Raw genomic sequence first — 25,147 nt, 5'->3', positions numbered from 1 at the left:
GATTGGACCTAGGGTTAGGGCTATGTTGAGGGCTAGGGTTAGAGGGCCGGTTAGAGTTGCGATTGGACGTAGGGTTCGAGCTATGTTTAGGGCTAGGCTTAGAGATACGGTTAGGGTTGCGATTGCAACTAGGGTTAGGGTTATGTTGAGGGATAGGGTTAGAGAGACGGTTAGGGTTGGGATTGGACCTAGGGTTAGGGTTATGTTGAACTCTAGGGTTAGAGAGACGGTTAGGGTTGGGTTTGGACCTAGGGTTAGCGTATTCCTGAGATCTAGGGTTAGAGAGACAGTTAGGGTTGGGACAGGACCTAGGGTTAGGGTTATGTTGAGGACTAGGGTTAGAAAGACGGTTAGGGTTGGGATTGTACCTAGCTGTAGGGTTATGTTGAGGGCTAGGGTTAGAGATACAATTAGGGTTGGGGTTGGAGCTAGGGTTAGGGTTATGTTGAGGTCTAGGGTTAGAGAGACGTTTAGGGTTGGGATCTGACCTAGGGTTAGGGTTATGTTGAGGGCTAGGGTGAGAGAGACGGTTAGGGTTGGGATAGGACCTAGGGTTAGGGTTATGTTGAGGGTGAGGGTTAGAGAGACGGTTAGGGTTGGGATTGGAGCTAGGTTAGGACTATGTTGAGTGCTAGGGTTAGAGAGACGGTTAGGGTTGCGATTGGACCTAGGGTTAGGGTTATGTTGAAGGCTAGGGTTTGAGAGACGGTTAGGGTTGGGATTGGACCAAGGATTAGGGCTGTGTTGAGGGCTAGGGTTACAGAGATGGTTAGGATTGGGGTTGGACCTAGGGTTAGGGTTCTGTTGAGGGCTAGGCTTAGAGATACGATTAGGGTTGGGATTGGACCTAAGGTTAGGGTTATGTTGAGGGCTAGGTTTAGAGAGGCGGTTAGGGTTGGCATTGGTCCTAGGGTTAGGGTTATGTTGAGGTCTACGGTTAGAGAGACGGTTAGGGTTGCGATTGGACGTAGGATTAGGTCTATTTGAGGGCTAGGTTAAGGGAGACGGTTAGGGTTGGGATTGGACCTAGGGTTTTTGTTATGTGGAGGGCTAGGGTTAGAGAGACGGTTAGGGTTGGGATTGGACCTAGGGTTAGGGTTATGTTGAGGGCTAGGGTTAGAGAGACGGTTAGGGTTGGTATTGGACCTAGGGTTAGGGTTACGTTGAGGGCTAAGGTTAGAGAGACGGTTAGGTTTGCTATTGGACGTAGGATTAGGGCAATTTGAGGGCTATGTTTAGAGAGACGGTTAGGGTTGGGATTGGACCTAGGGTTATTGTTATGTGGAGGGCTAGGGTTAGAGAGACGGTTAGGGTTGGGATTGGACCTAGGGTTAGGGTTATGTTGAGGGCTAGGGTTAGAGAGACTGTTAGGGTTGGGATTGGACCAAGGGCTAGGGTCATGTTGAGGGCTAGGGTTAGAGAGACGGTTAGGGTTGTTATTGGACCTAGGGTTAGGACTATGTTGAGTGCTAGGGTTAGAGAGACGGTTAGGGTTGGGATTGGACCTAGGGTTAGGGTTATGTTGAGGGCTAGGGTTAGAGAGACGGTTAGGGTTGTGATTGGACCTAGGGTGTGGGTAATGTTGAGGGCTAGGGTTAGAGAGACGTTTAGGTTTGGGTTTGGACCTAGAGTTAGGGTTATGTTGAGGGCTAGGGTTAGAGAGACGGTTAGGGTTCCGATTGGACCTAGGGTTAGGGCTATGTTGAGGACTAGGGTTAGAGACCCGGTTAGGGTTGCGATTAGACGTAGGGTTATGGCTATGTTTAGGGCTAGGGTTAGAGAGACGGTTAGGGTTGCGATTGGACGTACGATTAGTGCTATGTTGAGGGGTAGGGTTAGATAGACGGTTAGGGTTGCGATTGGAACTATGGTTACGGCTATGTTGAAGGCTAGGGTTAGAGAGATGGTTAGGGTTGGGATTGGACTTATGGTTAGTGTTATGTTGAGGGCTAGGGTTAGAGAGACGGTTAGGGTGGGGATTGGACCTAGGTTTATTTTTATGTGGAGGGCTAGGTTTAGAGGGAGAGTTAGGGTTGTGATTGGACCTAGGGTTAGGGTTATGTTGAGGGCTAGGATTAGAGAGATAGTTACGGTTGGGATTGGACCTAGGGTTAGGGTTATGTTGAGGTCTACTCTTAGAGAGATGGTTAGGGTTGGGATTGGACCTAGGGTTAGGGCTATGTTGAGGGCTAGTGTTAGAGAGACGGTTAGGATTGGGATTGGACGTATGGTTAGGGTTATGTTGAGGGCTAGGGTTAGAGAGACGGTTAGGGTTGGGACTGGACCTAGGGTTAGGGTTATGTTGAGGGCTAGGTTTAGAGAGACGGTTAGTGTTGGGATTGGACCTAGGGTGAGGGTTATGTTGAGGGCTAGGGTTACAGAGTCCGTTAGGGCTGGGACGGGACCTAGGGTTAGGGTTATGTTGAGGGCTATGGTTAGACAGACGGTTAGGTTTGGGATTGGACCTAGTGTTAGGGGTATGTTTAGGGGTAGGGTTACAGAGACGGTTAGGGTTGGGATTGGAACTAGGGTTAGGGTTATGTTGAGGGCTAGGGGTAGAGAGACAGTTAGGGTTGGGATTGGACCTAGGGTTAGGTTTATGTTGAAAGCTAGGGTTAGAGAGACGGTAGGGTTGGGATTGGACCCAGGGTTATGGTTATGTGGAGAGCCTGGATTAGCGAGACGGTTAGGGTAGGCATTGGACAAAGTGTTAGGGTTATGATGAGGGCTAGGATTAGAGAGACTGTTAGGGTTGGGATGGTACCTAGGGTTAGGGTTATGTTGAGGGCTAGGGATAGAGAGACGGTTAGGTTTGTGATTGGACCTAGGGTTAGGGTTATGTTGAGGGCTAGGGTTAGAGAGACGGTTACGGTTGGGATTTGACCTAGGGTGAGGGTTATGTTGAGGACTAGGATTAGAGAGACGGTTAGGGTTGGGATTGGACCTAGGGTTAGGGCTATGTTGAGGGCTAGGGTTAGAGTGACGGTTAGGGTTGCGATTGGACCTAGGGTTAGGGCTATTTTGAGGTCTAAGGTTAGAGAAACGGTTAGGGTTGGGACTGGATCTATGGTTAGGGTTATGTTGAGGGCTAGGTTTAGAGAGACGTTTAGGGTTGGGATTGGACCTAGGGTTATTGTTATGTTGAGGGCTAGGGTTAGAGAGAGGGTTAGGTTTGGGATTGGACCTAGGGTTAGGGTTATGTTGAGGGCTATGGTTAGAAAGACATAAGGTTTGGGATTGGTCCTAGGGTTAGGGTTATGTTGAGTTCTAGGGTTCGAGAGACGGTTGGGGTTGGGATTGGACCTAGGGTTAGGGTTATGTTGAGGGCTAGGGTTAGACAGACGGTTACGGTTGGGATTGGACCTAGGGTTAGGTTTATGTTGAGGGCTAGTGTTAAAGAGACGGTTAGGGTTGGGATCGGACCTAGGGTTAGGGCTATGTTGAGGGCTAAGGTTAGAGAGACCGTTAAGTTTGGGATTGGACCTAGGGTTAGGGTTATGTTCAGGGCTAGGGTTAGAGAGACGGTTAGGTTTGGGTTTTACCTAGGGTTAGGGTTATGTTTAGGGCTAGGGTCAGAGAGACGGTTAGCGTTGGGATTGGAACTAGGGTTAGGGCTATGTTGAGGGCTAGGGTTAGAGAGACGGTTAGGGTTGTGATTGGACCTAGGGTTAGGGTTATGTTGAGGGCTAGGGTTAGAGAGAGGGATAGGGTTGGGATTGGACCTAGGGTGTGGGTAATGTTGAGGGCTAGGGTTAGAGAGACGTTTAGGTTTGGGTTTGGACCTAGAGTTAGGGTTATGTTGAGGGCTAGGGTTAGAGAGACGGTTAGGGTTCCGATTGGACCTAGGGTTAGGGCTATGTTGAGGACTAGGGTTAGAGACCCGGTTAGGGTTGCGATTAGACGTAGGGTTATGGCTATGTTTAGGGCTAGGGTTAGAGAGACGGTTAGGGTTGCGATTGGACGTACGATTAGTGCTATGTTGAGGGGTAGGGTTAGATAGACGGTTAGGGTTGCGATTGGAACTATGGTTACGGCTATGTTGAAGGCTAGGGTTAGAGAGATGGTTAGGGTTGGGATTGGACTTATGGTTAGTGTTATGTTGAGGGCTAGGGTTAGAGAGACGGTTAGGGTGGGGATTGGACCTAGGTTTATTTTTATGTGGAGGGCTAGGTTTAGAGGGAGAGTTAGGGTTGTGATTGGACCTAGGGTTAGGGTTATGTTGAGGGCTAGGATTAGAGAGATAGTTACGGTTGGGATTGGACCTAGGGTTAGGGTTATGTTGAGGTCTACTCTTAGAGAGATGGTTAGGGTTGGGATTGGACCTAGGGTTAGGGCTATGTTGAGGCCTAGTGTTAGAGAGACGGTTAGGATTGGGATTGGACGTATGGTTAGGGTTATGTTGAGGGCTAGGGTTAGAGAGACGGTTAGGGTTGGGACTGGACCTAGGGTTAGGGTTATGTTGAGGGCTAGGTTTAGAGAGACGGTTAGTGTTGGGATTGGACCTAGGGTGAGGGTTATGTTGAGGGCTAGGGTTACAGAGTCCGTTAGGGCTGGGACGGGACCTAGGGTTAGGGTTATGTTGAGGGCTATGGTTAGACAGACGGTTAGGTTTGGGATTGGACCTAGTGTTAGGGGTATGTTTAGGGGTAGGGTTACAGAGACGGTTAGGGTTGGGATTGGAACTAGGGTTAGGGTTATGTTGAGGGCTAGGGGTAGAGAGACAGTTAGGGTTGGGATTGGACCTAGGGTTAGGTTTATGTTGAAAGCTAGGGTTAGAGAGACGGTAGGGTTGGGATTGGACCCAGGGTTATGGTTATGTGGAGAGCCTGGATTAGCGAGACGGTTAGGGTAGGCATTGGACAAAGTGTTAGGGTTATGATGAGGGCTAGGATTAGAGAGACTGTTAGGGTTGGGATGGTACCTAGGGTTAGGGTTATGTTGAGGGCTAGGGATAGAGAGACGGTTAGGTTTGTGATTGGACCTAGGGTTAGGGTTATGTTGAGGGCTAGGGTTAGAGAGACGGTTACGGTTGGGATTTGACCTAGGGTGAGGGTTATGTTGAGGACTAGGATTAGAGAGACGGTTAGGGTTGGGATTGGACCTAGGGTTAGGGCTATGTTGAGGGCTAGGGTTAGAGTGACGGTTAGGGTTGCGATTGGACCTAGGGTTAGGGCTATTTTGAGGTCTAAGGTTAGAGAAACGGTTAGGGTTGGGACTGGATCTATGGTTAGGGTTATGTTGAGGGCTAGGTTTAGAGAGACGTTTAGGGTTGGGATTGGACCTAGGGTTATTGTTATGTTGAGGGCTAGGGTTAGAGAGAGGGTTAGGTTTGGGATTGGACCTAGGGTTAGGGTTATGTTGAGGGCTATGGTTAGAAAGACATAAGGTTTGGGATTGGTCCTAGGGTTAGGGTTATGTTGAGTTCTAGGGTTCGAGAGACGGTTGGGGTTGGGATTGGACCTAGGGTTAGGGTTATGTTGAGGGCTAGGGTTAGACAGACGGTTACGGTTGGGATTGGACCTAGGGTTAGGTTTATGTTGAGGGCTAGTGTTAAAGAGACGGTTAGGGTTGGGATCGGACCTAGGGTTAGGGCTATGTTGAGGGCTAAGGTTAGAGAGACCGTTAAGTTTGGGATTGGACCTAGGGTTAGGGTTATGTTCAGGGCTAGGGTTAGAGAGACGGTTAGGTTTGGGTTTTACCTAGGGTTAGGGTTATGTTTAGGGCTAGGGTCAGAGAGACGGTTAGCGTTGGGATTGGAACTAGGGTTAGGGCTATGTTGAGGGCTAGGGTTAGAGAGACGGTTAGGGTTGTGATTGGACCTAGGGTTAGGGTTATGTTGAGGACTAGGGTTAGAGAGAGGGATAGGGTTGGGATTGGACCTATGGTTAGGAATATGTTGAGGGCTAGGGTTACAGAGTCGGATAGCTGGGATTGGACCTAGGGTTAGGGTTTTGTTGAGGGCTAGGGTTAGAGAGACGGTTAGGGTTGGGATTGGACCTAGGGTTAGGGTTATGTTGAGGGATAGGGTTAGAGTGACGTTTAGGGTTGCGATTGGACCTAGGGTTAGGGTTATGTTGAGGGCTACTGTTAGAGAGACGGATCAGTTGAGATTGGACCTAGGGTTAGGGTTCTGTTGAGGGCTAGGGGTAGAGAGACGGTTAAGGTGCGATTGGACTTAGGGTTAGGTTATGTTGAGGACTAGGGTTAGAGAGACGGTTAGGGTTGGAATTGGACCTAGGGTTAGGGTTATGTTGAGGTCTAGGGTTAGAGAGACGGTTAGGGTTAGGATTGGACCTAGGGTTAGGGTTAGGTTGAGTGCTAGGGTTAGAGAGACGGTTAGGGTTAGGATTGGACCTAGGGTTAGGGTTATCTTGAGGGCTAGGGTTACACAGACGGTCAGGGTTAGCATTGGACCTAGGGTTAGGGTTATGTTGAGGGCTAGGTTTAGAGAGACGGTTAGGGTAAGGATTGGACCTAGGGTTAGGGTTATGTTGAGGGCCAGGGTTAGAGAGATGGTTAAGGTTAGGATTGGACCTAGTGTTAGCATTATGTTGAGGGCTAGGGTTAGAGAGACAATTAGGGTTGCGATTGGACCTAGGGTGGGTTATGTTGAGGGCTAGGGTTAGAGAGACGTTCAGGGTTAGCATTGGACCTAGGGTTAGGGTTATGTTGAGGGCTAGTGTTAGAGAGACGGTCAGGGTTAGGATTGGACCTAGGGTTAGGGTTATGTTGAGGGCTAGGGTTAGAGAGACAGTTAGGGTTTCGATTGGACGTAGGATTAGGGCTATTTGAGGGCTAGGGTTAGAGAGACGGTTAGGGTTTCGATTGGACGTAGGATTAGGGCTATTTGAGGGCTAGGGTTAGAGAGACGGTTAGGGTTGCAATTGGACCTAGTGTTAGGGCTATGTTGAAGGCTAGGTTAAGAGAGACGGTTAGGGTTTGGATTGGACCTAGGGTTATTGTTATGTGGAGGGCTAGGTTTAGAGAGACGGTTAGGGTTGGGATTGGACCTCAGGTTAGGGTTATGTTGAGGGCTATGGTTAGAGAGACGGTTAGGGTTGGGATTGGACCTAGGGTTAGGGTCATGTTGAGGGCTAGGGTAGAGAGACGGTTAGGGTTGGGATTGGACCTAGGGTTAGGGCTATGTTGAGTGCTAGGGTTAGAGAGATGGTTAGGGTTGGGAGTGGACCTAGGGTTAGGGTTATGTTGAGGCCTAGGGTTAGGGAGACGGTTAGGGTTGTGAGTGGACCTAGGGTGTGGGTAATGTTGCGGGTAGGGTTAGAGAGACAGTTAGGGTTGGGTTTGGACCTAGAGTTAGGGTTATGTTGAGGGCTAGGGTTAGAGAGACGGTTAGGTTTCGGATTGGACCTAGGATTAGGGTTATGTTGAGCGCTAGGGTTAGAGAGACGGTTAGGGTTCCGATTGGACCTAGGGTTAGGGCTATGTTTAGGGCTAGAGTTAGAGAGACGGTTAGGATTGCGATTAGACGTAAGATTAAGGACATGTTGATGGCTAGGGTTAGATAGACGGTTAAGGTTGCGATTAGAACTAGGGTTAGGGCTATGTTGAGGGTTAGGTTTAGAGAGACGGTTAGGGTTGGGATTGGACCTAGGGATAGGGTTATGTTGAGGGCTAGGGTTAGAGAGACGGTTAGGGTGGGGATTGGACCTAGTATTATTGTTATGTGGTGGGCTAGGTTTAGGGAGAGACTTAGGGTTGGGATTGGACCTAGGGTTAGGGTTATGTTGAGGGCTAGGATTGGAGAGATAGTTAGGGTTGGGATTGGACCTATGGTGGGGTTATGTTCAGGGCTACTGTTAGAGATAAGGTTAGGGTTGGGATTGGACTTAGGGTTAGGGTTATGATGAGGGCTTGGGTTAGAGAGACATTTAGGGTTGGGATTGGACCTAGGGTTAGTTTTATGCTGAGGGCTAGGGTTAGAGAGACGGTTAGGGTTGGGATTGGTCCTAGGGTTAGGGCTATGTTGAGGGCTAGGGTTAGAGGGCCGGTTAGGGTTGCGATTGGACGTAGGGTTATGGCTATGTTTAGGGCTAGGCTTAGAGATACGGTTAGGGTTGCGATTGCAACTAGGTTTAGGGTTATGTTGAGGGATAGGGTTAGAGAGACGGTTAGGGTTGGGATTGGACCTAGGGTTAGGGTTATTTTGAACTCTAGGGTTAGAGAGACGGTTAGGGTTGGGATTGGACCTAGGGTTAGCGTCTTCCTGAGATCTAGGGTTAGAGAGACGGTTACGGTTGGGACAGGACCTAGGGTTAGGGTTATGTTGAGGACTAGGGTTAGAAAGACGGTTAGGGTTGGGATTGTACCTAGGTGTAGGGTTATGTTGAGGGCTAGGGTTAGAGAGACAATTAGGGTTGGGGTTGGAGCTAGGGTTAGGGTTATGTTGAGGTCTAGGGTTAGAGAGACGTTTAGGGTTGGGATCTGACCTAGGGTTAGGGTTATGTTGAGGGCTAGGGTGAGAGAGACGGTTAGGGTTGGGATAGGACCTAGGGTTAGGGTTATGTTGAGGGCTAGGGTTAGAGAGACGGTTAGGGTTGCGATTGGAACTACGGTTACGGCTATGTTGAGGGCTAGGGTTAGAGAGACGGTTAGGGTTGGGATTGGACTTATGGTTAGTGTTATGTTGAGGGCTAGGGTGAGAGAGACGGTTAGGGTGGGGATTGGACCTAGGTTTATTTTTATGTGGAGGGCTAGGTTTAGAGGGAGAGTTAGGGTTGTGATTGGACCTAGGGTTAGGGTTATGTTGAGGGCTAGGATTAGAGAGATAGTTACGGTTGGGATTGGACCTAGGGTTAGGGTTATGTTGAGGTCTACTCTTAGAGAGATGGTTAGGGTTGGGATTGGACCTAGGGTTAGGGCTATGTTGAGGGCTAGTGTTAGAGAGACGGTTAGGATTGGGATTGGACCTATGGTTAGGGTTATGTTGAGGGCTAGGGTTAGAGAGACGGTTAGGGTTGGGACTGGACCTAGGGTTAGGGTTATGTTGAGGGCTAGGTTTAGAGAGACGGTTAGGGTTGGGATTGGACCTAGGGTGATTGTTATGTTGAGGGCTAGGGTTACAGAGTCCGTTAGGGCTGGGACGGGACCTAGGGTTAGGGTTATGTTGAGGGATATGGTTAGACAGACGGTTAGGTTTGGGATTGGACCTAGGGTTAGGTTTATGTTGAAATCTAGGGTTAGAGAGACGGTAGGGTTGGGATTGGACCCAGGGTTATGGTTATGTGGAGAGCCTGGGTTAGCGAGACGGTTAGGGTAGGGATTGGACAAAGTGTTAGGGTTATGTTGAGGGCTAGGATTAGAGAGACGTTTAGGGTTGGGATTGGACCTAGGGTTAGGGTTATCTTGAGGGCTAGGGTTACACAGACGGTCAGGGTTAGCATTGGACCTAGGGTTAGGGTTATGTTGAGGGCTAGGTTTAGAGAGACGGTTAGGGTAAGGATTGGACCTAGGGTTAGGGTTATGTTGAGGGCCAGGGTTAGAGAGATGGTTAGGGTTAGGATTGGACCTAGTGTTAGCGTTATGTTGAGGGATAGGGTTAGAGAGACAATTAGGGTTGCGATTGGACCTAGGGTGGGTTATGTTGAGGGCTAGGGTTAGAGAGACGTTCAGGGTTAGCATTGGACCTAGGGTTAGGGTTATGTTGAGGGCTAGTGTTAGAGAGACGGTCAGGGTTAGGATTGGACCTAGGGTTAGGGTTATGTTGAGGGCTAGGGTTAGAGAGACAGTCAGGGTTAGGATTGGACCTAGGGTTAGGGTTATGTTGAGGACTAGGGTTAGAGAGACGGTCAGGGTTGGGATTGGACCTAGGGTTAGGGTTATGTTGAGGGCTAGGTTTAGAGAGACGGTTAGGGTAAGGATTGGACCTAGGGTTAGGGTTATGTTGAGGGCCAGGATTAGAGAGATGGTTAGGGTTAGGATTGGACCTAGGGTTAGGGTTGGGTTTAGGGCTAGGGTTAGAGAGACGGTTAGGGTTAGGATTGGACCTAGGGTTAGGGTTTTGTTGAGGGCTAGGGTTAGCGAGACCGTCAGGGTTAGGATTGGACGTAGGATTAGGGTTATTTTGAGGGCTAGGGTTAGAGTGTCGGTCAGGGTTAAGATTGGAGCTAGGGTTTGGGTTATGTTGAGGGCTAGGGTTAGAGAGACGGTTAGGGTTACGATTGGATCTAGGGTTTGGGTTAGGATGAGGGCTAGGGTTAGAGAGACGGTTAGGGTTAGGATTGGACCTAGGGTTAAGGATATGTTGAGAGCTAGGGTTAGAGAGACGGTTAGGGTTAAGATTGGACCTTGGGTTAGGGTTATGTTGAGGGCTAGGGTTAGAGAGACGGTTAGGGTTAGGATTGGACCTAGGGTTAGTGTTAGGTTGAGGGCTAGGGTTAGAGAGACGGTTAGGGTTAGGATTGGACCTAGGGTTAGGGTTAGGTTGAGTGCTAGGGTGAGAGAGACGGTTAGGGTTAGGATTGAACCTAGGGTTAGGGTTATCTTGAGGGCTAGGGTTACACGGACGGTCAGGGTTAGCATTGGACCTAGGGTTAGGGATATGTTGAGGGCTAGGTTTAGAGAGACGGTTAGGGTAAGGATTGGACCTAGGGTTAGGGTTATGTTGAGGGCCAGGGTTAGAGAGATGGTTAGGGTTAGGATTGGATCTAGTGTTAGCGTTATTTTGAGGGCTAGGGTTAGAGAGACGGTCAGGGTTAGGATTGGACCTAGGGTTAGGGTTAAGTTGAGGGCTAGGTTTAGAGAGACGGTTGGGGTAAGGATTGGACCTAGGGTTAGGGTTATGTTGAGGGCCAGGGTTAGAGAGATGGTTAGGGTTAGGTTTGGTCCTATTGTTAGGGTTGGGTTGAGGGCTAGGGTGAGAGAGACGGTTAGGGTTAGGATTGGACCTAGGGTTAGGGTTATGTTGAGGGCTAGGGTTAGCGAGACGGTTAGGGTTAGGATTGGACGTAGGGTTAGGGTTATTTTGAGGGCTAGGGTTAGACAGACGGTTAGGGTTAGGATTGGACCTAGGGTTAGGGTTTTGTTGAGGGCTAGGGTTAGCGAGACGGTTAGGGTTAGGATTGGACGTAGGGTTAGGGTTATTTTGAGGGCTAGGGTTAGAGAGACGGTTAGGGTTAGGATTGGACGTAGGGTTAGGGTTAGTTTGAGGGCTAGGTTTAGAGAGTCGGTCAGGGTTAGGATTGGAGCTAGGGTTAGTGTTATGTTGAGGGCTAGGGTTAGAGAAACGGTCAGAGTTAGGATTGGACCTAGGGTTAGGGTTATGTTGAGGGCTAGGTTTAGAAAGACGGTTAGGGTTGGGATTGGACCTAGGTTATTGCTATGTGGAGGGCTAGGGTTAGATAGAAGTTTAGGGTTGCGATTGGACCTAGGGTTAGGGTTATGTTGAGGGTTAGGGTTAGAAAGTCGGTTAGGGTTGGGATTGGACCTAGGGTCAGGGTTATGTTGAGGGCTAGGGTTAGAGAGACGGTTAGGGTTGGTATTGGACCTAGGGTTAGGGTTACGTTGAGGGCTAGTGTTAGAGAGACGGTCAGGGTTAGGATTGGACCTAGGGTTAGGGTTATGTTGAGGGCTAGGGTTAGAGAGACAGTCAGGGTTAGGATTGGACCTAGGGTTAGGGTTATGTTGAGGACTAGGGTTAGAGAGACGGTCAGGGTTGGGATTGGACCTAGGGTTAGGGTTATGTTGAGGGCTAGGTTTAGAGAGACGGTTAGGGTAAGGATTGGACCTAGGGTTAGGGTTATGTTGAGGGCCAGGATTAGAGAGATGGTTAGGGTTAGGATTGGACCTAGGGTTAGGGTTGGGTTTAGGGCTAGGGTTAGAGAGACGGTTAGGGTTAGGATTGGACCTAGGGTTAGGGTTTTGTTGAGGGCTAGGGTTAGCGAGACCGTCAGGGTTAGGATTGGACGTAGGATTAGGGTTATTTTGAGGGCTAGGGTTAGAGTGTCGGTCAGGGTTAAGATTGGAGCTAGGGTTTGGGTTATGTTGAGGGCTAGGGTTAGAGAGACGGTTAGGGTTACGATTGGATCTAGGGTTTGGGTTAGGATGAGGGCTAGGGTTAGAGAGACGGTTAGGGTTAGGATTGGACCTAGGGTTAAGGATATGTTGAGAGCTAGGGTTAGAGAGACGGTTAGGGTTAGGATTGGACCTAGGGTTAAGGATATGTTGAGAGCTAGGGTTAGAGAGACTGTTAGGGTTAAGATTGGACCTTGGGTTAGGGTTATGTTGAGGGCTAGGGTTAGAGAGACGGTTAGGGTTAGGATTGGACCTAGGGTTAGTGTTAGGTTGAGGGCTAGGGTTAGAGAGACGGTTAGGGTTAGGATTGGACCTAGGGTTAGGGTTAGGTTGAGTGCTAGGGTGAGAGAGACGGTTAGGGTTAGGATTGGACCTAGGGTTAGGGTTATCTTGAGGGCTAGGGTTACACGGACGGTCAGGGTTAGCATTGGACCTAGGGTTAGGGATATGTTGAGGGCTAGGTTTAGAGAGACGGTTAGGGTAAGGATTGGACCTAGGGTTAGGGTTATGTTGAGGGCCAGGGTTAGAGAGATGGTTAGGGTTAGGATTGGATCTAGTGTTAGCGTTATTTTGAGGGCTAGGGTTAGAGAGACGGTCAGGGTTAGGATTGGACCTAGGGTTAGGGTTAAGTTGAGGGCTAGGTTTAGAGAGACGGTTGGGGTAAGGATTGGACCTAGGGTTAGGGTTATGTTGAGGGCCAGGGTTAGAGAGATGGTTAGGGTTAGGTTTGGTCCTATTGTTAGGGTTGGGTTGAGGGCTAGGGTGAGAGAGACGGTTAGGGTTAGGATTGGACCTAGGGTTAGGGTTATGTTGAGGGCTAGGGTTAGCGAGACGGTTAGGGTTAGGATTGGACGTAGGGTTAGGGTTATTTTGAGGGCTAGGGTTAGACAGACGGTTAGGGTTAGGATTGGACCTAGGGTTAGGGTTTTGTTGAGGGCTAGGGTTAGCGAGACGGTTAGGGTTAGGATTGGACGTAGGGTTAGGGTTATTTTGAGGGCTAGGGTTAGAGAGACGGTTAGGGTTAGGATTGGACGTAGGGTTAGGGTTAGTTTGAGGGCTAGGTTTAGAGAGTCGGTCAGGGTTAGGATTGGAGCTAGGGTTAGTGTTATGTTGAGGGCTAGGGTTAGAGAAACGGTCAGAGTTAGGATTGGACCTAGGGTTAGGGTTATGTTGAGGGCTAGGTTTAGAAAGACGGTTAGGGTTGGGATTGGACCTAGGTTATTGCTATGTGGAGGGCTAGGGTTAGATAGAAGTTTAGGGTTGCGATTGGACCTAGGGTTAGGGTTATGTTGAGGGTTAGGGTTAGAAAGTCGGTTAGGGTTGGGATTGGACCTAGGGTCAGGGTTATGTTGAGGGCTAGGGTTAGAGAGACGGTTAGGGTTGGTATTGGACCTAGGGTTAGGGTTACGTTGAGGGCTAAGGTTAGAGAGACGGTTAGGGTTGCGATTGGACGTAGGATTAGGGCAATTTGAGGGCTATGTTTAGAGAGACGGTTAGGGTTGGGATTGGACATAGGGTTATTGTTATGTGGAGGGCTAGGGTTAAAGAGACGGTTAGGGTTGGGATTGGACCTACGGTTAGGGTTATGTTGAGGCCTAGGGTTACAGAGACTGTTAGGGTTGGGATTGGACCTAGGTTTAGGGTCATGTTGAGGGCTAGGGTTAGAGAGACGGTTAGGGTTGTTATTGGACCTAGGGTTAGGGCTATGTTGAGTGCTAGGGTTAGACAGACGGTTAGGGTTGGGATTGGACCTAGTGTTAGGGTTATGTTGAGGGCTAGGGTTAGAGAGACGGTTAGGGTTGTGATTGGACCTATGGTGTGGGTAATGTTGAGGGCTAGGATTAGAGAGACGTTTAGGTTTGGGTTTGGACCTAGATTTAGGGTTATGTTGAGGGCTAGGGTTAGAGAGACGGTTAGGTTTGGGATTGTTCCTAGGGTTAGGGTTATGTTGAGCGCTAGGGTTAGAGAGACGGTTAGGGTTACGATTGGACCTAGGGTTAGGGCTATGTTGAGGACTAGGGTTAGAGACCCGGTTAGGGTTGCGATTAGACGTAGGGTTATGGCTATGTTTAGGGCTAGGGTTAGAGAGACGGTTAGGGTTGCGATTGGACGTACGATTAGTGCTATGTTGAGGGCTAGGGTTAGATAGACGGTTAGGGTTGCGATTGGACCTAGGGTTAGTGTTATGTTGAGGGCTAGGGTTAGAGATACGGTTAGGGTGGGGATTGGACCTAGGTTTATTTTTATGTGGAGGGCTAGGTTTAGAGGGAGAGTTAGGGTTGTGATTGGACCTAGGGTTAGGGTTATGTTGAGGGCTAGGATTAGAGAGATAGTTACGGTTGGGATTGGACCTATGGTTAGGGTTATGTTGAGGGCTAGGATTAGAGAGACGGTTAGGGTTGGGACTGGACCTAGGGTTAGGGTTATGTTGAGGGCTAGGTTTAGAGAGACGGTTAGGGTTGGGATTGGACCTAGGGTGAGGGTTATGTTGATGACTAGGTTTAGAGAGACGTTTAGGTTTGGGATTGGACCTAGGGTTAGGGTTATGTTGAAGGCTAGGGTTAGAGAGACTTTTAGGGTTGGGGTTGGTCCTAGGTTTAGGGTTATGTTGAGGTCTAGGATTAGAGAGACGGTTAGGATTGGGGTTCGACCTAGGGTTAGGGTTATGTTGAGGGCTAGGGTTAGATTGACGGTTAGAATGGGATTGGACCTATGGTTAGGGTTATGTTTAGGGCTAGGGTTAGAGAGACTGTTAGGGATGGGATTGGACCTAGGTTTAGGGTTATGTTGAGGACTAGGGTTAGAGAGACGGTTAGGGTTGGTATTGTACCTAGGTGTAGGGTTATGTTGAGGGCTAGGGTTAGAGAGACGGTTAGAGTTGCAATTGGACCTAGGGTTAGGGCTCTGTTGAAGGCTAGGTTAAGGGAGACGGTTAGGGTAGGGATTGGACCTAGGGTTATTGTTATGTTGAGGGCTAGGGTTAGAGAGACGGTTAGGGTTGGGATTTGACCTAGGGTTAGGGCTACGTTGAGTGCTAGGGTTAGAGAGACGGTTAGGGTTGGGATTGGACCTAGGGTTAGGGTTATGTTGAGGGCTAGGGTTAGATTGACGGTTAGGGTTGGGATTGGACCTAAGGTTAGGGTTATGTTGAGGGCTAGGGTTAGAGAGACGGTTAGGGTTGGGATTGGACCTAGGGCTAGGGTTATGTTGTGGACTAGGGTTAGAGAGACGGTTCCTGTTGGGATTGTACCTAGGTGTAGGGTTATGTTGAGGGCTAGGGTTAGAGAGACGGTGAGGGTTGGGTTTGGACCTAGGTGTAGGGTTATATTGAGGTCTAGGGTTAGAGAGACGTTTAGGGTTGGGATGTGACCTAGGGTTAGGGTTATGTTGAGGGCTAGGGTTAGAGAGACGGTTAGGGTTGGGGTTTGACCTAGGGTTAGGGCTACGTTGAGTGCTAGGGTTAGAGAGACGGTTAGGGTTGGGATTGGACCTAGGGTTAGGGTTATGTTGAGGGCTAGGGTTAGAGAGACTGTTAGGGTTGGGATTGGACCAAGGGCTAGGGTCATGTTGAGGGCTAGGGTTAGAGAGACGGTTAGGGTTGTTATTGGACCTAGGGTTAGGACTATGTTGAGTGCTAGGGTTAGAGAGACGGTTAGGGTTGGGATTGGACCTAGGGTTAGGGTTATGTTGAGGGCTAGGCTTAGAGAGACGGTTAGGGTTGTGATTGGACCTAGGGTGTGGGTAATGTTGAGGGCTAGGGTTAGAGAGACGTTTAGGTTTGGGTTTGGACCTAGAGTTAGGGTTATGTTGAGGGCTAGGGTTAGAGAGACGGTTAGGTTTGGGATTGTTCCTAGGGTTAGGGTTATGTTGAGCGCTAGGGTTAGAGAGACGGTTAGGGTTCCGATTGGACCTAGGGTTAGGGCTATGTTGAGGACTAGGGTTAGAGACCCGGTTAGGGTTGCGATTAGACGTAGGGTTATGGCGATGTTTAGGGCTAGGGTTAGAGAGACGGTTAGGGTTGCGATTGGACGTACGATTAGTGCTATGTTGAGGGGTAGGGTTAGATAGACGGTTAGGGTTGCGATTGGAACTATGGTTACGGCTATGTTGAAGGCTAGGGTTAGAGAGATGGTTAGGGTTGGGATTGGACTTATGGTTAGTGTTATGTTGAGGGCTAGGGTTAGAGAGACGGTTAGGGTGGGGATTGGACCTAGGTTTATTTTTATGTGGAGGGCTAGGTTTAGAGGGAGAGTTAGGGTTGTGATTGGACCTAGGGTTAGGGTTATGTTGAGGGCTAGGGTTAGCGAGACGGTTAGGGTTAGGATTGGACGTAGGGTTAGGGTTATTTTGAGGGCTAGGTTTAGACAGACGGTTAGGGTTAGGATTGGACCTAGGGTTAGGGTTTTGTTGAGGGCTAGGGTTAGCGAGACGGTTAGGGTTAGGATTGGACGTAGGGTTAGGGTTATTTTGAGGGCTAGGGTTAGAGAGACGGTTAGGGTTAGGATTGGACGTAGGGTTAGGGTTAGTTTGAGGGCTAGGTTTAGAGAGTCGGTCAGGGTTAGGATTGGAGCTAGGGTTAGTGTTATGTTGAGGGCTAGGGTTAGAGAAACGGTCAGAGTTAGGATTGGACCTAGGGTTAGGGTTATGTTGAGGGCTAGGTTTAGAAAGACGGTTAGGGTTGGGATTGGACCTAGGTTATTGCTATGTGGAGGGCTAGGGTTAGATAGAAGTTTAGGGTTGCGATTGGACCTAGGGTTAGGGTTATGTTGAGGGTTAGGGTTAGAAAGTCGGTTAGGGTTGGGATTGGACCTAGGGTTAGGGTTACGTTGAGGGCTAAGGTTAGAGAGACGGTTAGGGTTGCGATTGGACGTAGGATTAGGGCAATTTGAGGGCTATGTTTAGAGAGACGGTTAGGGTTGGGATTGGACATAGGGTTATTGTTATGTGGAGGGCTAGGGTTAGAGAGACGGTTAGGGTTGGGATTGGACCTACGGTTAGGGTTATGTTGAGGCCTAGGGTTACAGAGACTGTTAGGGTTGGGATTGGACCTAGGTTTAGGGTCATGTTGAGGGCTAGGGTTAGAGAGACGGTTAGGGTTGTTATTGGACCTAGGGTTAGGGCTATGTTGAGTGCTAGGGTTAGACAGACGGTTAGGGTTGGGATTGGACCTAGTGTTAGGGTTATGTTTAGGGCTAGGGTTAGAGAGACGGTTAGGGTTGTGATTGGACCTATGGTGTGGGTAATGTTGAGGGCTAGGATTAGAGAGACGTTTAGGTTTGGGTTTGGACCTAGATTTAGGGTTATGTTGAGGGCTAGGGTTAGAGAGACGGTTAGGTTTGGGATTGTTCCTAGGGTTAGGGTTATGTTGAGCGCTAGGGTTAGAGAGACGGTTAGGGTTACGATTGGACCTAGGGTTAGGGCTAGATTGAGGACTAGGGTTAGAGACCCGGTTAGGGTTGCGATTAGACGTAGGGTTATGGCTATGTTTAGGGCTAGGGTTAGAGAGACGGTTAGGGTTGCGATTGGACGTACGATTAGTGCTATGTTGAGGGCTAGGGTTAGATAGACGGTTAGGGTTGCGATTGGACCTAGGGTTAGTGTTATGTTGAGGGCTAGGGTTAGAGATACGGTTAGGGTGGGGATTGGACCTAGGTTTATTTTTATGTGGAGGGCTAGGTTTAGAGGGAGAGTTAGGGTTGTGATTGGACCTAGGGTTAGGGTTATGTTGAGGGCTAGGATTAGAGAGATAGTTACGGTTGGGATTGGACCTATGGTTAGGGTTATGTTGAGGGCTAGGATTAGAGAGACGGTTAGGGTTGGGACTGGACCTAGGGTTAGGGTTATGTTGAGGGCTAGGTTTAGAGAGACGGTTAGGGTTGGGATTGGACCTAGGGTGAGGGTTATGTTGATGACTAGGTTTAGAGAGACGTTTAGGTTTGGGATTGGACCTAGGGTTAGGGTTATGTTGAAGGCTAGGGTTAGAGAGACTTTTAGGGTCGGGGTTGGTCCTAGGTTTAGGGTTATGTTGAGGTCTAGGATTAGAGAGACGGTTAGGATTGGGGTTCGACCTAGGGTTAGGGTTATGTTGAGGGCTAGGGTTAGATTGACGGTTAGAATGGGATTGGACCTATGGTTAGGGTTATGTTTAGGGCTAGGGTTAGAGAGACTGTTAGGGATGGGATTGGACCTAGGTTTAGGGTTATGTTGAGGACTAGGGTTAGAGAGACGGTTAGGGTTGGTATTGTACCTAGGTGTAGGGTTATGTTGAGGGCTAGGGTTAGAGAGACGGTTAGAGTTGCAATTGGACCTAGGGTTAGGGCTCTGTTGAAGGCTAGGTTAAGGGAGACGGTTAGGGTAGGGATTGGACCTAGGGTTATTGTTATGTTGAGGGCTAGGGTTAGAGAGACGGTTAGGGTTGGGATTTGACCTAGGGTTAGGGCTACGTTGAGTGCTAGGGTTAGAGAGACGGTTAGGGTTGGGATTGGACCTAGGGTTAGGGTTATGTTGAGGGCTAGGGTTAGATTGACGGTTAGGGTTGGGATTGGACCTAAGGTTAGGGTTATGTTGAGGGCTAGGGTTAGAGAGACGGTTAGGGTTGGGATTGGACCTAGGGCTAGGGTTATGTTGTGGACTAGGGTTAGAGAGACGGTTCGTGTTGGGATTGTACCTAGGTGTAGGGTTATGTTGAGGGCTAGGGTTAGAGAGACGGTGAGGGTTGGGTTTGGACCTAGGTGTAGGGTTATATTGAGGTCTAGGGTTAGAGAGACGTTTAGGGTTGGGATGTGACCTAGGGTTAGGGTTATGTTGAGGGCTAGGGTTAGAGAGACGGTTAGGGTTGGGGTTTGACCTAGGGTTAGGGCTACGTTGAGTGCTAGGGTTAGAGAGACGGTTAGGGTTGGGATTGGACCTAGGGTTAGGGTTATGTTGAGGGCTAGGGTTAGAGAGACTGTTAGGGTTGGGATTGGACCAAGGGCTAGGGTCATGTTGAGGGCTAGGGTTAGAGAGACGGTTAGGGTTGTTATTGGACCTAGGGTTAGGACTATGTTGAGTGCTAGGGTTAGAGAGACGGTTAGGGTTGGGATTGGACCTAGGGTTAGGGTTATGTTGAGGGCTAGGCTTAGAGAGACGGTTAGGGTTGTGATTGGACCTAGGGTGTGGGTAATGTTGAGGGCTAGGGTTAGAGAGACGTTTAGGTTTGGGTTTGGACCTAGAGTTAGGGTTATGTTGAGGGCTAGGGTTAGAGAGACGGTTAGGTTTGGGATTGTTCCTAGGGTTAGGGTTATGTTGAGCGCTAGGGTTAGAGAGACGGTTAGGGTTCCGATTGGACCTAGGGTTAGGGCTATGTTGAGGACTAGGGTTAGAGACCCGGTTAGGGTTGCGATTAGACGTAGGGTTATGGCGATGTTTAGGGCTAGGGTTAGAGAGACGGTTAGGGTTGCGATTGGACGTACGATTAGTGCTATGTTGAGGGGTAGGGTTAGATAGACGGTTAGGGTTGCGATTGGAACTATGGTTACGGCTATGTTGAAGGCTAGGGTTAGAGAGATGGTTAGGGTTGGGATTGGACTTATGGTTAGTGTTATGTTGAGGGCTAGGGTTAGAGAGACGGTTAGGGTGGGGATTGGACCTAGGTTTATTTTTATGTGGAGGGCTAGGTTTAGAGGGAGAGTTAGGGTTGTGATTGGACCTAGGGTTAGGGTTATGTTGAGGGCTAGGATTAGAGAGATAGTTACGGTTGGGATTGGACCTAGGGTTAGGGTTATGTTGAGGTCTACTCTTAGAGAGATGGTTAGGGTTGGGATTGGACCTAGGGTTAGGGCTATGTTGAGGGCTAGTGTTAGAGAGACGGTTAGGATTGGGATTGGACGTATGGTTAGGGTTATGTTGAGGGCTAGGGTTAGAGAGACGGTTAGGGTTGGGACTGGACCTAGGGTTAGGGTTATGTTGAGGGCTAGGTTTAGAGAGACGGTTAGGGTTGGGATTGGACCTAGGGTGAGGGTTATGTTGAGGGCTAGGGTTACAGAGTCCGTTAGGGCTGGGACGGGACCTAGGGTTAGGGTTATGTTGAGGGCTATGGTTAGACAGACGGTTAGGTTTGGGATTGGACCTAGTGTTAGGGGTATGTTTAGGGCTAGGGTTACAGAGACGGTTAGGGTTGGGATTGGAACTAGGGTTAGGGTTATGTTGAGGGCTAGGGGTAGAGAGACAGTTAGGGTTGGGATTGGACCTAGGGTTAGGTTTATGTTGAAAGCTAGGGTTAGAGAGACGGTAGGGTTGGGATTGGACCCAGGGTTATGGTTATGTGGAGAGCCTGGATTAGCGAGACGGTTAGGGTAGGCATTGGACAAAGTGTTAGGGTTATGATGAGGGCTAGGATTAGAGAGACTGTTAGGGTTGGGATGGTACCTAGGGTTAGGGTTATGTTGAGGGCTAGGGATAGAGAGACGGTTAGGTTTGTGATTGGACCTAGGGTTAGGGTTATGTTGAGGGCTAGGGTTAGAGAGACGGTTACGGTTGGGATTTGACCTAGGGTGAGGGTTATGTTGAGGACTAGGATTAGAGAGACGGTTAGGGTTGGGATTGGACCTAGGGTTAGGGCTATGTTGAGGGCTAGGGTTAGAGTGACGGTTAGGGTTGGGATTGGACCTAGGGTTAGGGCTATTTTGAGGTCTAAGGTTAGAGAAACGGTTAGGGTTGGGACTGGATCTATGGTTAGGGTTATGTTGAGGGCTATGGTTAGAAAGACATAAGGTTTGGGATTGGACCTAGGGTTAGGGCTATGTTGAGTGCTAGGGTTAGAGAGATGGTTAGGGTTGGGAGTGGACCTAGGGTTAGGGTTGTGTGAGGCCTAGGGTTAGGGAGACGGTTAGGGTTGTGAGTGGACCTAGGGTGTGGGTAATGTTGCGGGTAGGGTTAGAGAGACAGTTAGGGTTGGGTTTGGACCTAGAGTTAGGGTTATGTTGAGGGCTAGGGTTAGAGAGACGGTTAGGTTTCGGATTGGACCTAGGGTTAGGGTTATGTTGAGCGCTAGGGTTAGAGAGACGGTTAGGGTTCCGATTGGACCTAGGGTTAGGGCTATGTTTAGGGCTAGAGTTAGAGAGACGGTTAGGATTGCGATTAGACGTAGGATTAAGGACATATTGATGGCTAGGGTTAGATAGACGGTTAAGGTTGCGATTAGAACTAGGGTTAGGGCTATGTTGAGGGTTAGGTTTAGAGAGACGGTTAGGGTTGGGATTGGACCTAGGGATAGGGTTATGTTGAGGGCTAGGGTTAGAGAGACGGTTAGGGTGGGGATTGGACCTAGTATTATTGTTATGTGGTGGGCTAGGTTTAGGGAGAGACTTAGGGTTGGGATTGGACCTAGGGTTAGGGTTATGTTGAGGGCTAGGATTGGAGAGATAGTTAGGGTTGGGATTGGACCTATGGTGGGGTTATGTTCAGGGCTACTGTTAGAGATAAGGTTAGGGTTGGGATTGGACCTAGGGTTAGGGTTATGATGAGGGCTTGGGTTAGAGAGACATTTAGGGTTGGGATTGGACCTAGGGTTAGTTTTATGCTGAGGGCTAGGGTTAGAGAGACGGTTAGGGTTGGGATTGGTCCTAGGGTTAGGGCTATGTTGAGGGCTAGGGTTAGAGGGCCGGTTAGGGTTGCGATTGGACGTAGGGTTATGGCTATGTTTAGGGCTAGGCTTAGAGATACGGTTAGGGTTGCGATTGCAACTAGGGTTAGAGTTATGTTGAGGGATAGGGTTAGAGAGACGGTTAGGGTTGGGATTGGACCTAGGGTTAGCGTCTTCCTGAGATCTAGGGTTAGAGAGACGGTTACGGTTGGGACAGGACCTAGGGTTAGGGTTATGTTGAGGACTAGGGTTAGAAAGACGGTTAGGGTTGGGATTGTACCTAGGTGTAGGGTTATGTTGAGGGCTAGGGTTAGAGAGACAATTAGGGTTGGGGTTGGAGCTAGGGTTAGGGTTATGTTGAGGTCTAGGGTTAGAGAGACGTTTAGGGTTGGGATCTGACCTAGGGTTAGGGTTATGTTGAGGGCTAGGGTGAGAGAGACGGTTAGGGTTGGGATAGGACCTAGGGTTAGGGTTATGTTGAGGGCTAGGGTTAGAGAGACGGTTAGGGTTGCGATTGGAACTACGGTTACGGCTATGTTGAGGGCTAGGGTTAGAGAGACGGTTAGGGTTGGGATTGGACTTATGGTTAGTGTTATGTTGAGGGCTAGGGTGAGAGAGACGGTAAGGGTGGGGATTGGACCTAGGTTTATTTTTATGTGGAGGGCTAGGTTTAGAGGGAGAGTTAGGGTTTTGATTGGACCTAGGGTTAGGGTTATGTTGAGGGATAGGATTAGAGAGATAGTTACGGTTGGGATTGGACCTAGGGTTAGGGTTATGTTGAGGTCTACTCTTAGAGAGATGGTTAGGGTTGGGATTGGACCTAGGGTTAGGGCTATGTTGAGGGCTAGTGTTAGAGAGACGGTTAGGATTGGCATTAGACCTATGGTTAGGGTTATGTTGAGGGCTAGGGTTAGAGAGACGGTTAGGGTTGGGACTGGACCTAGGGTTAGGGTTATGTTGAGGGCTAGGTTTAGAGAGACGGTTAGGGTTGGGATTGGACCTAGGGTGAGGGTCATGTTGAGGGCTAGGGTTACAGAGTCCGTTAGGGCTGGGACGGGACCTATGGTTAGGGTTATGTTGAGGGCTATGGTTAGACAGACGGTTAGGTTTGGGATTGGACCTAGGGTTAGGTTTATGTTGAAATCTAGGGTTAGAGAGACGGTAGGGTTGGGATTGGACCCAGGGTTATGGTTATGTGGAGAGCCTGGGTTAGCGAGACGGTTAGGGTAGGGATTGGACAAAGTGTTAGGGTTATGTTGAGGGCTAGGATTAGAGAGACGTTTAGGGTTGGGATTGGACCTAGGGTTAGGGTTATCTTGAGGGCTAGGGTTACACAGACGGTCAGGGTTAGCATTGGACCTAGGGTTAGGGTTATGTTGAGGGCTAGGTTTAGAGGGGCGGTTAGGGTAAGGATTGGACCTAGGGTTAGGGTTATGTTGAGGGCCAGGGTTAGAGAGATGGTTAGGGTTAGGATTGGACCTAGTGTTAGCGTTATGTTGAGGGATAGGGTTAGAGAGACAATTAGGGTTGCGATTGGACCTAGGGTGGGTTATGTTGAGGGCTAGGGTTAGAGAGACGTTCAGGGTTAGGATTGGACCTAGGGTTAGGGTTATGTTGAGGGCTAGTGTTAGAGAGACGGTCAGGGTTAGGATTGGACCTAGGGTTAGGGTTATGTTGAGGGCTAGGGTTAGAGAGACAGTCAGGGTTAGGATTGCACCTAGGGTTAGGGTTATGTTGAGGACTAGGGTTAGAGAGACGGTCAGGGTTGGGATTGGACCTAGGGTTAGGGTTATGTTGAGGGCTAGGTTTAGAGAGACGGTTAGGGTAAGGATTGGACCTAGGGTTAGGGTTATGTTGAGGGCCAGGATTAGAGAGATGGTTAGGGTTAGGATTGGACCTAGGGTTAGGGTTGGGTTTAGGGCTAGGGTTAGAGAGACGGTTAGGGTTAGGATTGGACCTAGGGTTAGGGTTTTGTTGAGGGCTAGGGTTAGCGAGACCGTCAGGGTTAGGATTGGACGTAGGATTAGGGTTATTTTGAGGGCTAGGGTTAGAGTGTCGGTCAGGGATAAGATTGGAGCTAGGGTTTGGGTTATGTTGAGGGCCAGGGTTAGAGAAACGGTCAGGGTTAGGATTGGACCTAGGGTTAGGGTTATGTTGAGGGCTAGGGTTAGAGAGACGGTTAGGGTTACGATTGGATCTAGGGTTTGGGTTAGGATGAGGGCTAGGGTTAGAGAGACGGTTTGGGTTAGGATTGGACCTAGGGTTAAGGTTATGTTGAGAGCTAGGGTTAGAGAGACGGTTAGGGTTAAGATTGGACCTAGGGTTAGGGTTATGTTGAGGGCTAGGGTTAGAGAGACGGTTAGGGTTAGGATTGGACCTAGGGTTAGTGTTAGGTTGAGGGCTAGGGTTAGAGAGACGGTTAGGGTTAGGATTGGACCTAGGGTTAGGGTTAGGTTGAGTGCTAGGGTTAGAGAGACGGTTAGGGTTAGGATTGGACCTAGGGTTAGGGTTATCTTGAGGGCTAGGGTTACACGGACGGTCAGGGTTAGCATTGGACCTAGGGTTAGGGATATGTTGAGGGCTAGGTTTAGAGAGACGGTTAGGGTAAGGATTGGACCTAGGGTTAGGGTTATGTTGAGGGCCAGGGTTAGAGAGATGGTTAGGGTTAGGATTGGATCTAGTGTTAGCGTTATTTTGAGGGCTAGGGTTACAGAGACGGTCAGGGTTAGGATTGGACCTAGGGTTAGGGTTAAGTTGAGGGCTAGGTTTAGAGAGACGGTTGGGGTAAGGATTGGACCTAGGGTTAGGGTTATGTTGAGGGCCAGGGTTAGAGAGATGGTTAGGGTTAGGTTTGGTCCTATTGTTAGGTTTGGGTTGAGGGCTAGGGTGAGAGAGACGGTTAGGGTTAGGATTGGACCTAGGGTTAGGGTTATGTTGAGGGCTAGGGTTAGCGAGACGGTTAGGGTTAGGATTGGACGTAGGGTTAGGGTTATTTTGAGGGCTAGGGTTAGACAGACGGTTAGGGTTAGGATTGGACCTAGGGTTAGGGTTTTGTTGAGGGCTAGGGTTAGCGAGACGGTTAGGGTTAGGATTGGACGTAGGGTTAGGGTTATTTTGAGGGCTAGGGTTAGAGAGACGGTTAGGGTTAGGATTGGACGTAGGGTTAGGGTTAGTTTGAGGGCTAGGTTTAGAGAGTCGGTCAGGGTTAGGATTGGAGCTAGGGTTAGTGTTATGTTGAGAGCTAGGTTTAGAGAGACGGTTAGGGTTAGGATTGGACCTAGGGTTAGGGTTATGTTGAGGGCTAGGGTTAGAGAAACGGTCAGAGTTAGGATTGGACCTAGGGTTAGGGTTATGTTGACGGCTAGGTTTAGAAAGACGGTTAGGGTTGGGATTGGACCTAGGTTATTGCTATGTGGAGGGCTAGGGTTAGATAGAAGTTTAGGGTTGCGATTGGACCTAGGGTTAGGGTTATGTTGAGGGTTAGGGTTAGAAAGT

This window comes from Miniopterus schreibersii (genome assembly GCF_964146895.1).
Source record: "Miniopterus schreibersii genome assembly, chromosome: 10".
In the NCBI taxonomy this organism is placed as follows: Eukaryota; Metazoa; Chordata; class Mammalia; order Chiroptera; family Miniopteridae; genus Miniopterus; species Miniopterus schreibersii.
This window is presented reverse-complemented; position numbering follows the sequence as displayed.